Genomic DNA, 16217 nt, shown 5'->3' with positions numbered 1-16217 from the left:
CCAGCGCTGATAAGGGCTCTGTAGACTCCTCCCCCACAGCTGGCTGTGGACGGGAAACTCGCATTGCACTCTCGGAATTAGAGTCCGACGAGAGTGTCAGACCAGGTGGATGTGCTCGTGGTGATGGAAGGAGAGTGCCCGTAAGGTTTGCCACGGACAGGAAGCGATGCCAGGAACACAGACCCTGCCAAGGATCGGTACAGATGCCAAAACTGCCCCACAGATGGTTCGGGCAGTGTAAATCATTCTTGATAAATGCTACGATGGAAGAGGACTGAAAAATTCTCTTATTGGAATTACTACACTTCACGCTATAGAATAGTTACTTTGTGTGGAACAATGAATACTACTTAAAACTCTCAGGAACCTCCAAGGGAAATTGTGCTGCACCATGCTATGCAAATCTCTTCATGTATCGCTTCGAGTTAGACAATATCTTTCAAAATCAAGAATGATTAGAGAACCTAGTCACATTGGAGATATATTGACAACATTTCTTATATGGAAAGGCCAACAAACACAGTTGATCTCAGTTATAAAAGATTTAAAAGTCATTGATGAACGAATCTGACTCACCAACACCATCAGCAAATACAAAATAACATTCTTAGATGCTGAAGTAACAGTTCCGGGCCGAACACTAGAAACAAAAAAAGTTATCAAATCCACACACAGAAACAATTTGCCTAATTACAACAGCTATCAAACAGCCTTAAAATTACACTCTTAAGAATCAAACGGATGGCATCCAGGGAGGAACCCTACAAGAAAAACAGTCATCACACCTTTTAGATATAGAGAATGGACAAAAAAAGTATCCCTGTATGCCGATGATATTATGATCATTACCTCTGACATCAATTCCGCATTTCCGAGAGCCATAAAATTAGCACAACAATTTGGCAATATCTCTGGCTACGAAATTAATGCCACGAAGACTGAGGTCATGGTGTGGAATAGCATAGCAGTGGGGCTTCCTGTGCAACCCTGTGATAATATGAGATATGTCGGCATAAAGATCATAAAGGATATAAAGTTGATCGCCTCTACAAATTTTACTTTAGTGGCTAAAGAATGTAGGAAACTAATGAGCTCCTGGGCACATCTTCCTTTATCGCTCCTGGGTCGGTCAAACTTAGTTAAGATGTCTATCCTACCAAGGTTGACTTCTTTTAAACAGTTTGCCACTTTACTTTGAGAAAACACTGATAGCAAAGATGCAGAGTGACATTACTTCATTTGTTTGGAGGAATAAGACTGCCAGAATTGCTTGGACCAAACTGAGGCGACGTAGGGAGAAGGGTGGTTTGGCTGGTCCTGACCTCCAGATTTATGCTTGGGCCTTTCAGTTGACACATGCCCGTATGTTACTCAAAACTCCAGCAGATCAAGGCATCGGGCTCATGTTCACAGCATTATTGCAGTGTGAGGGTCTAAACCAGTCAGGTTTTTTATTTAAGTTTGGAGACCCTAAATTCTTTAAGAAGATCAAACTGAAGGTATTGCAGGACCTTGCAAGAACTTGGTATAACCTTCGAGTTGCTACCAAAATAGGCTACCATTCTAATAGATCTCCTATATGGGATCTTCCTGCTCCCCCTGGCTGGACCAAAGACACATTGATTAGCCCACTGAAAGACGCTGGTATATCATCATGGGGAGATCTATTTTTTGAGATCTATTTTTTGAAGGGGATATGTTCTCCTGGGAGCACCTAGTCAGCCTGGTAGGTCCCAATCTCTCTAGATTAAAATTCCTACAAATTTCAAGTTGGGCACAAGCACAAAAAATAGGGCCACCTTTTCGACAACAACCACCTCTAGGACGAAGTAGCCACCTGGAATCTTCTCTACTCGATAGGCCACCAGCACCCAAGGAGGTCTCCTTCTTTTATAATTTAATCTTAGAAGAGATCGACGGAGAATTCCATCTTCCAGACCAGCTCTGGGGCTCCCTATTGCCTACAATAAACTTGCACGAACTTTGGCTAACCTCCTGCAATGTTCTCTGGGATATCGTTAAACCTGCCTGGCTTCGTAGAAACCACCTTTTTACTCTCCACAGGGCTTATTATTCGCCTCAGAGGTTGTCTAAATTTTCACCAGGTATACCAGTGGCTTGTCCCCGTTGTGGCCAAGAGGCAGCCTCGGATGCGCATATGTTTTACGAATGCCCACGTCTAATATCTTACTGGCAATCAATAGGCACCAGATTAACATCTTCAACAGGCTCCATCGTGAACATAGATCTCCGCTTAGTAATTTTTGGTGTAGTGGACACGAAACGTAATGCTAACAACAATCTTTTGTTCTACTCAATGTTGGCGGCGCGACGAGAGATTTGCAGGCGCTGGAAAGAGGCTTCTCCCCCGACCTTATACGACTGGTGTTCCTCCATGCTACAAATATCTAAAATGGATCTTTCCAGGGCTGGAAAACCAGATAAAAGAGCTTTTTGGTCGAAACTTGATTGGTCCCAATAACTCGAGCTGGGGTTTTTTTTTTTTTCCCCAGTTCCAATGATTACGAAGCCATGACACACTCTCTTCGCTATATCACTGTCGTCCTTGTTTTAAGGCGAATCAGTGGTAACAGCAATAGTGGAATCTGGTTAATGGCATTCACCTGTCGATGGGTGCATAGGGGCCAGAGATTGAGTGAGATAACGGCATAGCTGTAGGGTCTTGTCGGTTCCGTAATACGATCGCACCCCAACCAGTCCTGCACTGAGGCAGCATGTCTACTCTCCACATCTCTTTTTTTCCCTGTCCACGGTACTGACGGGCCAGCCATGGTTGAGATGAGGAACAAAAAAAAAAAAAAAAAAAAGAAAAACAGTCATGAAAGCTACTAAATTCAAACAACGAGGATACCCTAATAACATCCTAAAAATAGCCGTCGAGACAGCGGTCGTCAAAGAGAGAAATCAACTTCTCACTACTGTAAAAAAACCTACAAGTACCATAGGAAGATCTGTTTTTGTGTGCAAATATTCCACCAGGAGTAACATCAGGAGGGTTCTGTTAAAACATCGGCCTATGTCATAAACTGAAGAAAAGTTTAGGGGCATTTTTAATCTTACACCATTGTTTGTTTATCAGAGTACAAAAAACCTGAAGATTTTGACCAGATCGGTTAAACCAAAGGCAGACCAAATACATAGAGAAACAACACCATGCCTCAATTGTGGAAATTGTAATAACATCATAACGGGTACCACTATTATACATCCCGTTCAAGGAACTCTAATCAAATTGTATACTTCAGCTAATTGGATTAGCATATGTGGGCAAAACAGAACTGAAGATGAAAAGCAGACTCTCAGAACATAAAAGTAACATCCACAACAAGAAAGAGAAATCTACTATTGCCGTGTACTTTAACACACACACACATATAACGTGACCCAACTCAGATTTCCTATATTGTAGACTGTACCAATCCAATAAGGGAGAGCCAATAGGAAATATCTGTTCTAACAGGAAATCTATTGGATGAAAAATCTTGACTCTGCCAGCTTGAATGGCCTAAATGAACGATTAGACCTCAGTTATCTTCAAGACTTGCTCACACTTCTTTTTAATATTTAATGTTTACTGTCTGGTGTTTGATAATGTTGCTCTTGACCATTATGTTCAGTTTATCTTCCTTTATGTTTACCTTATTAATATGGGGCCCATTCATTATGGCACCTAGTCCTTCGTTTTTTCCACTCGCAGCGTCTTCTTACTTCATTGCTTTTAATTCACTAGGGCGTCCACTTTCACTGTAGCACCGCGGATGATGGCATTCTCTAACAAACACCGAATCCATGCAGGACATGTATCGCCATTCAGGTATGCAAATTCTCAGGTTTTAATAATATGCGTTGTGCGTACTTGGGTTTAAAGTATGTGAGCTTTTAACTACTGCACCTCAAAGAGCACTCTGGACAATTTCTTCGAGCAGAGACATAATTTTGATGCTGCACAGTATATTGCATGTTTCTTACATTTATTTTACACTATATGATGCTAGGAGCAAGTTAATATGCACGCTGTGAGCCATTGTACCCTAAAGAGCACTTGAGATATATTTTTGTCGAACGAGGAGCAACAGCTTTGATGATGCACAGTATACTGCATACTTATCTTCTTATATTTTGTTTACACTATATAATGCTTTGAGAACATTATATTTGGGTTTACCATCGGTTTTCACAGGACATACTCTACGGTCAGCATGCTTAGTATACCCTTTTGGAATAACCAGTCATAGGCTACGCCTGGTTGTTTGGGCTGTATGGTTGTGTCAAGGGACAATTTAAGATTCACAAAGGACTGCCGGGTATGACATTTTTTCTGGTTATCTGGATGTTTCTTTGACTTCATTTGCAAAGTAATGACAGGTTTACATAAATTGTTCTTGTGACAGGCTGTTCCATTCTTGGTTATTTTGACTAAAGGATGTGGTTTCTATTATAAGAGATATTCCCCTAATTAAGGGTCAGTTGCAAAAATGCATTGGGATTCTTAAGAAATGTATCACGACGAACAGATGTAGTGTGATAGATCAACACTATAGAATCAATGCAACTATAATAAATGAGGACTGTAACTGATCAGCAGACTACATTGTGATTTTTAATACAAAGAACTTAGAAAAAAAATACACAAGATTTAAACATTTCATTCTGAGTGCAAAGTGGGGACGTTATTCCCTCTCAGAAAAACGCAACAGTGACCTATTCCAATTATGCCTTGGATCAGTGGCCGATACCCAGCTGCACCCAATACGGCACAGAAAGAGATAGATTTACATCTGACTCCTGACACTTTGAGTTCAAGAGTTCGCTTAGTAACAAGGGCAGTAGGAAAACATTTTTCACGGGGTGAAAAAAGGGGGTTTAGGGAAAAGAAATGTATTTGTAATCACTCAACAGATTTTCACACGATCATATGTATATCGGCTCATGGAAAAATGGAATTAGAAAAATGCTTGCTAGGGTTACAGTTTCTAGGTCTCCCTCTAAACTTTTGTTAATTCCTTAAAATAGTAAATCTGCACTAATGCAAGGCATGTGCAGTTTTGCGACTTTTTTACGAATAGGGCCTCTAATTTATTTTCACCTCGCCTAGAAAATGTTTACAATGAAAATTTTTTTTTTTTTTTAAATACCGACATGCAAACATGTTTTACTAAATAATGCCTTAGAGAAATATTTAAAGTTGCACAATTATTTAGCAAAATATTTTTTGCATTAGTGTAGATTTTATTTTATAAGGAAATATTCACCACGTTGCTTTCATGCTTATGCACATATTTGCATTTAATCCCCTATTAAAAATGTATACTGCGGTACTGCAATCTAGCAAAGCATTTGCACAACAGGGTGTTAGGCCTGCTTGTCCAACGGACAAAGTAAACATGAAAGCTCATTATCCTTGACCCCAAATAATATGGCCTGGCCGTCGGGCGATAAGAATGCTACATCCCTTATCTAAACAAGCATTGACAACGCAATAGGTCTCACATTTGTGAAATTTTGAGCTATTGGCGTTGCAAATACAATATATTTTTTATATTCTAGAAGTAGAATAAGTAATGGTAACATGTTATTTATTAAGGAAAGGGTGCAGTACCAGGGGCTGTTACTAGGTGTCCCTTTGGAGTTGTAAAGGGACCTCTATTAGGCAGGGTACTACACCTTTAATGGATATAAAGAACGATTACTGCTGAGCACAAGTTTTCATTTGAAGTGAGATTTTTGTTAGTTTGCGCTTTTAAAATGCATCATTGTTATTTTGTGTGTGCAATACAGGTACATAATCAAGAATGGTACATTTTGAAAAACACAAGCTAACTAACATTTCACTTCCAATAAAAACAAACTGAAAAGTATGTTCAGCTGTAAGTTATTTGTTTATAATAGGGAGCAATAATGAGTGTGAATTTTGTTTTGTATGTTTTTATAGACTTTGTGCTATGCAGCACTAGAACTTTAAACGTTGTAAGCTAAGTGCGCTGAGCCATTAATGGTAGAAAATTAAATAAATGGAAAGTAAAGGCGGGCGGCTGCCATGTTGAAATGGAAAATTGATGATACTCTAAAGGTTTCAGCTTGTCTTTTTTTTTATATATGCACTTTACCCTGCCACGCTTTAGCTTTATACATTTAAAGATAAAGCGCGGCATGCTGCGATTATTTACTTTTGTAGCAATCACAGCACGCCACGCTTTAGCCTTAAATGTGTGAAGCTAAAGCGCGACATGCCGCGAATGGTAATAAAGAACTTAAATTAAACAAAAAACGTAAAGCCCATATCTAGGTGCAATTATTATTACAAAAGTAAATGAATAGAAATAAAAGGCGGGCGACTGCCATTTTAAAGGGAAAGCCAACAATTATGTAAAGGTGCCGGGGCAGCTTTTTAAAAATTATTATACTTTATTACCATTTGCGGTCTGTCGTACTTTATCTTTACGCATTTAACGCTATAGAGTGAGACGTGCCGCTATTGATACAAACGCAAATAAATAGGGAAGAAACTCAGCAGCTGCCCGTTTTATTCTATTTATTTACTTTTGAAGCAATTTGGGCATGCCGCGATGTAGCTTTAAAATGTGTGAAGCTAAAGTAAGTAAATACTTTTTTTAGGGCTCGCCTGCTGATGCGCTCTTGCGCATAGCTGGCGAAGCTCTATAGGGACTTAAACAGAGTTTAACTACTGGCGATTCCACTGGCGATTCCTTGCAGTGCATGTGCTTTTTAACTCATTGCGCAAGCGCAATGAGTTAAAATGCGCGTGCACAGCATCAAATCGTCAGCTTGGTGCCGCCAGCAGCTCTTCTACTCCGCCCCCTGCTGCATCAAAGGCTTTTTCACAGCCGGCCGGCCGTGACTCTCGTTTCTGCCGTGCTTGTTTTGCTCTCTCTCTCTCCTCAAGTCGCACTTCTCTCCCTGCACACAGCGTGCCCCCGTCTCGCCTTTATTTTTGCTCTCTGTCTCCTCAAGGCTTCCCTGGCGCTCTCGCGCATTATTCCGCCAGCTGCAGCAGTCTCGTTCTGTCTGAACGAGCAATAATAACATCATTTGAGACCAGAATTGCAACCGACCTGTTATTACCCTTCATTGGAAGAGACTGTAGCGCTGTTCTCTAGGATGTTGACACTCTTTTCCACACCCTCCCCCAGGCGTCACCGTTAAATTAAAGTGGTGTGGTAGTCAGCTGTTGCATTTTGTGAACCCGCTCGCGCCCCCAGTAGACAAATACACTTTTGATGTGAAAATCTGCACTTTTATAAATGCCATCCTGCGGGCCGGCTTCGGTCTGGGAAAGGTGCCCGGCTTTGGGGCGGGGGAGCTTTGAAGGTGTGGGTTAATGAACACATTAAATGCTCCTAACAGGAAGTGGGCTCTGATATCACTCCTCCGACTGGCTCACCTACCTACGGCTATTGTCCCCTTCAGTCGAGCACCATTTGCACAATAAAGAGGGGGCTGTTTGATCAACAAGCTTCCCCTCCGTCCCTGGCGCCAGGGAGTCAAAAACCTACGGGCTCTTCCACAGACCCCTGGTGATGGCTTCTGAATACCCCTTCACACCTGCATATCCTACAGGAGACGCAGTAACACAGAGGGGTAGCGACCACTGTTCCCAGGAACGCGCGCGCACTTCCCTACCCCCTAGCGCGCAGTCCCATGTGTGGAGCGCGCACAGAGGGCACATCCCGTGATAGTATTCGCGCCGCCGCCGCTTTTAAAAGGCGCGCGGCGCGAAAAAAACGGGCATTTCCTGATTGTGGACGACGGCGGTGGAAGTGACCACTTTGGAGTGACAGATTACTGGGGAGCGGAGGTAAGTGTTCTAATGTGGCCACTTGCTGGCCTTTTGTTTTAGCTGGGCTCGCTTTTGTTTTGCCGCCCTGTAGTGCACGCACTGTTGGTTTTATATTTGTAAAGCGAGGCTGCGGGCAGATTGAGTGCTTTTGTTAAAGTATCGATGTTAATCGCAGCCCCTTCACGAGCTGCGATTAACAGGGATACTTTAACAAAAGGACTCAATCTGCCCGCAGCCTAGCTTTACTTACAAAACAATACACTAAGTTTAAAAACACCTCTTGTGGGCTTTTTAGGGAAATCTGCCCGATTTGCAGACTTGCTGCATTATTTTGGAAGTAAAGTGAGGCTGCGGGCAGATTGTTTTCTTTTATTTAGATATCCCTGTTAATCGCAGCTCGTGAAGGTGCTGCGATTAACATGGATACTTTAACAAAAGCACTCAATCTGCCCGCAGCCTCACGTTACTAACAAAATAATACAGCAAGTCTGCAAACCGGGCAGACTACCCTAAAAAGCCCACAAGTGCTGTTTTTAAACTTACTGCATTATTGTGGTAGAAACGAGAGGCTGCGGGCAGATTGTGTTTAATTTATTTAAATATCCCTGTTAATCTCAGCCCCTTTCAGAAATTTGCAGTGAACTAATTTGGAAACAAACAGAAGTAACAATCGTTTATTTGCCGAATACTGGGATGTTCCAACCGCTTTGGAAGTTAAATTGTAAACCAGTATTTAGTTACTGATTCATTTTTGGGTTCAGATTAGGCCACCAAGTAAACGATTCGGTGCGATAAAAACTTTACCCTTTCCCATAGCTGCCAATGTTTCAGATCTCTGTGTGACATTTTCATAATTTCACTGTAATTACGAGTGACATTTAAATGACTATGAGTGACACGTTCTTGCGAGCGAAATAAAGCAATGAAGATGAGGGAACATATGAATATCGCAAAATACACCCATTTGAGTATCAAGAAACTGTAAGAATATCTTAAAACTGCACCAAAGCATCAGAAAGGAAGGGCACTGTTGGACTCGACTGTACCAAACAGGACTGAGAGGCCACGCTGCCTGGAAATGAGCCTCATCTTCCATAACGCGCCCCTCTCCCATAAAAATAGGCTAGATCTCCCATGGGTGGACTTAAGCAGAACCCCCTCATCCTGCCTCTGATCAAACTGTGCTGAGAAGCCACAGCACAAACCATCACAAACAGTGCATCTGGCTACCGTACCATATGACAGTCATAGCCACCTTCACACACAGATGTCACCTCATTAGGATGGTTTGCTTACTGTGTATTTGCTATTAAAGAAGACAGTCGAACGTTTCCTGTACCTCAGCATTGCGACCCCTACAGGGTAAACAGTCCAGTCATAAGAAGCCAAAATACAGTTTTTGAAAATTAGGTATCGAAAACATCAGAAGGAAAGCTATTACCTTGAAATAAATGCTTTTAAATATTTATTTTTCCGAAAGTACTGCATTTTTTAAACAAATTGTTGAAGACAATGATACTTCTAAATATGTTTTGGTGTATACTCTGTTGCATGTACCTTGCTATTCATCCTGGAAACGTGCAATTCTCTTTTTATTCTCATTCGGTTATAAACTTTAATAGTTTTGTTGTTTACAGGCAAGTTGAGAACAGAGAAAGTTAAATAACAAGTTCTCTTTTTATTTGTATAGGCCTGAATGCTTGAGTGTAGCTGCGAAACATTAACTTGAAAACATTCCAAAAAGACGGACCTATGTGGAAGGTCACAGAACCTCTCGGACAGGAGTCTCATTTTCTGTTTTACATGATTCATGTAAAACAGAACATTAGACTCCAGTCCAGGCACCGACCCGCAGGCAGCTGATCGCGCTGCAGTTGAAAAGCTAACACTTGGCTGGCACTGAGTCCCGCAGCAACACGATCACTTACTTGCTAGGCTTGCCACAGCAATTCAATTTACAGCCCAGTCGCCCGTCTGTCTCCTCAGACTCCTGGCCATTGTACCTCAAAAAATCCTTCAACATTCAGCAAACGTGCATGGTGAATCTCCCGAGGCATCAGCAGCAGGCACCACTGCTGCACAGTGGGCTTCAAATGCGCTGCGGTCCGTAGGGTTGGGTCCGCCAGTCGTAGCATCATGATAAATTTTAATTTACCACCATGCAGTGGTGCTAGCAGCGCTTGGATCGCTGTGAGAAGCAACCCTGTCACCCATCTAGTGATGCCACTTGACATGTCTGAACGGCTCTCTCCCACAGTCCATGTTTGCCTGGATGTCTACGTTTTACAAACTATCTCTGGTGGAATAGGCCAACATTACTCAGCAGCTCTCACATCAAATTGTAAATATGTTATATAATTTTGTAACTTATTGTGTACATGTGATATTGTATAGGCTCTCAATATTTCCCCACCCAATGAACAGTGCTCCAGTTAAGAATATTTAGTAAAATCTAATGATGGTACCACCACTGGAGTCTTGTGCTTTTCTAAACCTGAAGTGTACTTGTCTGTGTAACTAATTCATGTAATGGTGTGTTTATCCAATTTGCAAACCGACCTTAAGACTCTTAACGTGGCGCTGTATGTGTGAAAATTCATCATCTTTTCACTTTTTAAAGTAAATATTTAGAGTGATATTTGGCACGGCACACGCGCGTTGTCTGGTTTCTGGCGCACATAGCCATGGTGGCAGCGCACAGAGACCCTCCACTGCCGCACACTGAGGAAAAAAATTTAGAGGGAACATTGGTAGCGACTGCCCCATAACCATGCTTTTTGGCAGGGTAACGCTGCACGTGGTATGTTGCCTGTGAATTAAATCAAGCATACAGGAGTAGTTTATATAGGTCGTATGCGGTTTAGTCAGGTTCACAGCCTCCCGTGTTTCAGCAGATTAGGTGATTTAGGCGGAAGGTGAAAGCGATTTTCCCAGGATCACACACTTTCCCCAAGTGAGAAGCCAGAATTAAATTCTTGTCTCTTCGTGGTTTCAGACAGCTTAATCACTTTACCTAATGCAGTTCGGCAGGTTTGACCTACTGACATTTAATGGTTAGCAGGGTTGCAAACTTTACTGCGCCTGGTAATTACCCGATGCGATAATCATCCTTCCTATTCTAATTACAACCCCTGTGCAAATAGGTGCTTGCCTAGTGTTCACAATTTAACGGGCACTTATAACCAGACCGGTAGCGCCTTGTTAGTACAGATGTAGCATTACTTGCTTGTTGAAAACACTATCCCCTGGACAGCTGTTACAACAAGATGGCACACATTCCACATAATATGCACAGCCTGACACAGCACATCATGTCGAGGTACATATACTTTATCAACACATTTTGTGGCTGTGAACTTTATGGTAAATGTGTCTCTTTGAAATCTGAATGGAGATGTAAGTCGTGTTAGTTTATATATTTTATGCAACACATTCTCATACATCAGAACTGCTTAGTAGCACCTTATGTTGATGACGTGGACTGTTACAGAGCGCTGCTTAGACTTGGCGAGCAGATGTTAGCGCAACCTTCCTTTTTGGCAAAAAAAGTACAACAAACACTTAATTTAGCAATTGATTCAATCAGCTGGTTTACGTATCGCAGATAAAAACCCATTAAACAATGATCCCCAGTAAAAATACCATTGTCACTAACATGCAGAAACCATTAACAGCGTCACATGAAACACATTAATGGCCCGATTCATAAAGACTTCTGTACAAATGTATGACCTGAAGTGCGTATACAAGTTTTTAAAAAAATTATGGGTTTTAGTTTTCAGCGCAACAGCTTCCAATTCATAACATATACATTTACTATATGGAACTACTACACTGCCATGGACACCTGACACTCTACCATCAAAACATAGTTGAGATGACCCATCCAAGGTAGCCAATTATTTCTCACGCCTGATGGCTCTACCTTATTTGTTCGGCAGCATCAAGAAAAAAAATGGACCTAGGGATCAACCAATTCATTAAAAAAAGGTTTTTTCAAGGGCCCCAACCCAGTTGAAATTGAAGGGGTTAACTTGTTGAAATGGCATCCACCATGAATAGAAAGAACTAAAGCAGGTGTGTGCCACTACTGTGGACGCGTTGATAAGCAGTTGCACGCCTGAGCCCTCCACACACAGGCACACATGCACGCTCTCTCTCACTCACACACACACGCATACTCACACATGCAGGCTCTGCTCTCTGTCTCTCCCCCTCTCACACACATGCACACTCTCTCTCTCTCTCTCACACACAGGCATGCACGCATGCACATTCTCTCTCACACACACGCACAAACACTTGCACTCTCTCTCTCTTTCACACACACCCACGCACGGACACACGCGCGCTCTCGCTCTCTCACATGCATGCACGCACACATGCACGCTCTCTCTCCCTCTCTCACACACAGACATACACACACTCACCCACACTGCCAGGCCTCCAGATCTGGTGGCGTGGTGGGGGTAGTGCGTGGTGTGCAGTGCCGAAGCACCATTGACTCCTGCTGTTTACAGTAAGACCTTCACTGGTTCTTTTAGCTTGACTGTGGTATGATACAAGGACCCCTTTTCTCCCTTTCAGGCCTCCAGCACTGGTGGTGTGGTGGTGGTGGCAGTGTGCAATGCCGAAGCACTTTTGACTTCTGCTATGCGTGGTAAGGCATTCGCGAGCGTGGCAGTGCCTAATCTGAATACCTTCACTGCTCTCTCTTGGAGCACCGAAACACTGCTGTGAATAGTCACAATATGTTCGTGAGTACAACCACACACACAACCAAACACACAACACACACACACACACACAACCACACAAAACCACACACATGCAACCACAACCACACACATGCAACCACAACCACACACATGCAACCACAACCACACACATGCAACCACAACCACACACAACCACACACACAACCACAACCACACACACAACCACACACACAACCACAACCACACACACAACCACACAGTCGTCAGTGCACGCTTTCACCAGGCACAAACACCACCAATCATCAGTGCACGCTTTCACTGGGCACAAAAACCACCAGCTGTCAGTGCACGCTTCCACCAGGCACACACCACCAGACGTTAGTGCACGCTTTCACCAGCCACACACACCACCAGCAGTCAGTGCACACACCCTGTCACCCTGACACCCTCACCCTGACACCCTCACGCTGACACCCCCTAACCCTCACCCCCTCATTCACCCTCATACCCCCTCACTCACCCTCACCCCCCTTACCCTCACACCCCCTCACTCACCCTCACCCCCCTTACCCTCACACCCCCTCACTCACCCTCACAGACCCTGTCACCCTCACACTTCCTCACCATCACACACCCTCACATCCTCTCACCATCACACACCCTCTCACCCTCACCCACCCTCACCCACCCTCACCCACCCTCACCCACCCTCACCCTTACACATCCACACATCCTCACCCCCTCATCCTCACACACCCTCACTCACCCTCACACCCTCACCCTCACACCCCCTCACCCTCACACCCCCTCACCCTCACACCCCCTCACCCTCACACCCTCACACCCCCTCACCCTCACACCCCCTCACCCTCACACCCCCCTCACCCTCACACCCCCCTCACCCTCACACCCCCTCACCCCCTCACCCTCACACCCCCTCACCCTCACACCCCCTCACCCCCCCTCACCCCTCAGTGCTACAACACATATTGTGTTACAATAGGTGTCACATTTGCGAAAGATAAAACTATTGGCATTGTAAATAACAAAGCTATTAATTTCGCTATTTTCAAAACAAGCACATAAATAAAAAGTGTCCTTTACCATACCAATAGCTCAAACTTTCCTAATGCGAGACCTATTGCATTGCTGTGCTTCTCTCCCCTGCTGCACTCTCCTGCTCTCTAGAGAAGTGGCCTTGGGACCCTCCGGGTAAGTAGTGCGCTATATAAATGCCTATACATACATACAACGACCAGAGCTGCCATCTAAGTCACATAAATACAGAACATGTTGCATTCCAAATGCTATAGGTGTCATATTCGCAAAAGTTATAACTATTGGCATTGTAAATGACAAAGCTATCAATTTAGCTATTTTAAAAATCAACAAATAAATAAAATATTTGTCATTTACAAGACCAATAGCTCCAACTTTTCTAATGCGAGACCTATTGCATTTCCAATGCTTGTTTAATTAAACCACATATCCATATGTAAATAAGAAGCAGCAGGAGGGAGTCAGAGAATCCAGTTGCTGCACAAAGAGCGTGTCAGGGAAAGGACGTTTGAGAAGGGGCTATTGTGATCAAACTCCAGCTACGTTTAACAAGTCATTAAGAAAAGAATTCTGAGAAACTAACTTAAAACGTTCCAAGTAAAGTCACATGTAAGTGGGGCCTGTCCTTATGGCATGTTACAACTGAAGAGAAGGAGGTACTAAAGAGGCAGAAGGAGGGACTATTAAAGAACTAAACCAATGAAATACAAACAAACAATCTTAAAAGACACTGAAAGGAGCCAATAAAATACATGGACCTAACATAGGCAGAGCTTAAAGCCCATATCCTGAATACAGCAAGTCTCGGAGAGACAGTGCAAGCGCTGCATAGGCAATACCTAAAAAGGTATCTCAATTGGTAGAAAACATAGTACACTACTGTACAAGCACCCACAGGACTATTTCATAACTGCGTTAAGAATCCTTCATTGGCTGTCAGTTACCCAACAAATTACGTTCAAAGTACTCTGCATTAAAGAGGGAACCAGGACAATCAGGGGTATGGAATTTAATAAAATATCTACTTGTCCATGGGACAGGTTGCTTCATAAATCTACTAGTCCCGTAGCAAAATCCACATGTCCCTTTGGCGCAATGTTGTGTGACGACAAATTATGGCAGCAATCTCATGCTATAAGTTCTGATAATAGCCTCTCTATTTATGCCAGAGCTCATACCATAGTAGGGTTTGAACACTAGCAATTCCCTTATTTTGCCTCCTTTCTGCAGATCTATATACTGCTGTAAATAACTAAGCAATAGTTCCCCATGGCTGGAATGTCCTGAGTCTGTGCAAACTTACTAACTTGCATGTTATATGGGTTTGCACCAGCTCATCTCTCATATTTTTTCCAAACAGAGAAAGATTGGAAATTTCCTGCTGACAAGGGAAAAAGTAAAACGTCTTCCAGGGTTGGGAAAAAAGTGATTGATGGAAAAGTAAACTTGTTACTGCTCAACAAATTTTCGCATGAGCAAACTTACACATGCATAAGCATATGGCACGAATTACCTTGTTTGCAGAAAATGCCCTATTCTGTCCCATAATGTGGTACTGTAATCTGGCAGCCGAAGGGTTTGTGCTGCGAGGGGGGGGGTCATCTTAACTGGCAGATCATCCCCGGAATGCTTTTTACCATCAGTTATGATCAATGCACAATAATTTCACCTTCTGGAAAATACTAAAGAACTAGAACAAAGGCTACCAGCTGGAACCGCTTTGACCAACTGTATAGGCGACAAAATGCCCAGACACAGCAAACCAACAACTGACAAACAAGACCATCCTCCATGAAAACTGGCAGACTAAAGTTAAATTGATAACCTAAATCTCAGTAGCAATTCAGGGAGAAGTTGCAGCCTGACAACCATACAAAAGTCATCTGGTAATACATGGGCAAACAGGGTAATATAAAAATACATGCAATTAAATTAGGCATATTGCTGAGATTGTAAGCACAAACTACCAGCACGGTAAGGGGCTAGATTGAGTGAGTGTGTAGGTAGAACACGCCTAATGGGTTACTGTAATATGATCCATCATTGCCATATTGGGGAGTGTGGGGCATCTGGTGACATAAACCAAAAGGCAGAAGAGCGAGTAGTTTGTAATTGTCCAATAGAACCCCAAAAAGGCAATATAGAACCAGAGCATACATGGTATCTTTTATGTAGGTTTTATATTATGTCTCTTTTGGAGCAGATGGTGCTAAAAAAAAAAAAAGTTTTCTTCAATGTGTAGCTAACCACAGGCACCGACCTGAATTAGAATGTTTACTCTTGGTCTATCTTTCTTGGATAAATTATTAAACAGTAGGCAATAGTGAGGGACAGGGGATTTAGGGGATTCTATGGCTGCACATATTTATGGTTTTACTGCATCTGTCACTTAATATGCAGATTTCACCAAGTATGTTTTTAGCTCAAATGGATAAAAATAAAAATGAGAATGTGCTACATAATTTCCATTTTTGTGGCATAAAGTTGGATGAAATTGCCACATACGTTGGTCCTCCCAGGAGCATAAACCTAGCAGCACGGACACTGTTTAAGCTCTGCAGAGTGATTTGGGTGCCGACATAATAAAATGCGTATTTCACTGGTAACCATGAAATATTTCC

General features: G+C 42.8%; 1 protein-coding gene across 3 annotated transcripts in view; it reads right to left on the bottom strand.

The window, feature by feature from the left end:
* The window catches only part of PHB1 (prohibitin 1), a 52843-nt gene that overhangs the window by 25077 nt on the left and 11549 nt on the right, over positions 1-16217 (bottom strand). The window contains exon 1 of one of the 3 annotated variants that reach the window (XM_086923995.1): positions 577-635. The exons of the other annotated variants lie outside the window; for them this stretch is intronic. The gene's annotated coding sequence lies outside the window, so the exon portion shown is untranslated. Of the gene's footprint in view, positions 1-576; positions 636-16217 lie in introns of those variants that run through there. 3 annotated transcript variants of the gene reach the window in all.

Source organism: Lissotriton vulgaris, chromosome 5 (assembly GCF_964263255.1).
Source record: "Lissotriton vulgaris chromosome 5, aLisVul1.2, whole genome shotgun sequence".
Lineage (NCBI taxonomy): Eukaryota > Metazoa > Chordata > Amphibia > Caudata > Salamandridae > Lissotriton > Lissotriton vulgaris.
The sequence above is the reverse complement of the archived record's forward strand: the minus strand, read 5'-3'. Positions and strand labels throughout refer to the sequence as shown.